General features: G+C 46.6%; 1 protein-coding gene across 4 annotated transcripts in view; it reads right to left on the reverse strand.

Moving 5' to 3' along the window:
• LOC110023955 (protein ACCUMULATION AND REPLICATION OF CHLOROPLASTS 3) overlaps nucleotides 1–1394 on the reverse strand; it is an 84964-nt gene that overhangs the window by 28090 nt on the left and 55480 nt on the right. The window lies entirely within an intron of this gene.

The following is a 1394-nucleotide window of genomic DNA, read 5'->3' on the forward strand; positions in this document are numbered from 1 at the left end:
CGGTTCAGCGGGGAGTGGAGTAGTGAGGTCCAGCGAATCAGGCGTGTCAAACGCATCAAGGAGGAGCAGTTTGGTAGGGAGCGGGGCAGCGAGATCCAGCAAACAAGTGGGATCCATGAGAACTTTACTCTCTTATGCAAGGAGGAGGAATTAGAGTTGGGGGGAAAGTTTGAAGTGTTGTGATAGGATTATATTAAGGCTAATTGTTTTCGTTCATTTTTCTCTTTTTTATTTTTAAAAGGAGTCGCCAGCTTGTCAATCGTCGTATAATTCCCCCCTTCGAAATAATCTCCCTCCTGAACCATATAAATGATTTTGAAGAGGAGAGGAACCAAATAAGAAGGGACATACGACAAAGTGACAAACAAGAGAAAAAGTAAAACGTGGAGAGTCTACGTGCGATAAACCTCGCAAAGATAGGTTAAGAATGTCCGTCCAAACAAGATCGGGCGGATGCATCTTAAACCAATATCCGCGAAAGAAGTATCTATATAGACTACACATAACCAGAGAGTCAGGTGTATGTACCTGTTTTGGGGTCAAGAACACTCCCAGAGAAACGTGTTCCTACTGGTTAATTACATCTTGAGGGATACCCAAAAATACTCTCGATAAAAGGAGTTTCGCTTCATATTATCAAAAACCTGAGGTGTAACCAAAAGAAGGTTATTCCGTGTGGGAACAGTCTCAATGCTTCAAAGCTCATGCTAAGCCATCGAGCAGAGAGTGAGTCCCTCACATCCCAAATGGGTAGTGGCTAATCAGCACACGAGGCCCACGGACTAACCTAAATCATCTTAACGGAGATTTCCCAATACATCAAAGCACATCCGGCCCAAAGGGCAAATGACAAATCGTCGTATCCCAAATGGGCGGCAGCTCATCGGCATCGGGTCGTCAAGGTGATATCAACGAGGTCAAGGAGCGACAGGGCTCAAAGGGGCTCAACAAAAAGGAAGCTAGAGTGATCCTAAAAGGTAGAGGTAACTAGGTCGGGGTACCACAGACCCGCCATACACAGCTACTAGAACCCTAAGTCTACCTGATCGTGAAGGTAGTCGACCCAACACGTCCTGAAATCCCCGGTCAACAATCTGTGAATTGCATCATCCACGGGAACCTCGGTAGCCCTAAGGTCAAAGGAAAGAAACTCTATCCTATAACTATAAGCTGGAGCTCCAAGAGGTGGGACTTATACCTGCCGAAGTGACAAGGATACCTCTGGAAAGAAGAGAAAGCGGAGGTTCAGCTACAAAGCTGTAAACACTCCAACAAAAGGACTTACACCCCGTCTGGGTCGGGGAGCCTTCTAACACCCTGGGCGCACTAGACAACAACCTATATGAAGGTATGCTGGGTCAGTCAGGTTGGAAAAGTACGGGGACTCCTCCTCG

This window comes from Phalaenopsis equestris, unplaced genomic scaffold (genome assembly GCF_001263595.1).
Source record: "Phalaenopsis equestris unplaced genomic scaffold, ASM126359v1 Scaffold000002, whole genome shotgun sequence".
NCBI classification, from domain to species: Eukaryota; Viridiplantae; Streptophyta; class Magnoliopsida; order Asparagales; family Orchidaceae; genus Phalaenopsis; species Phalaenopsis equestris.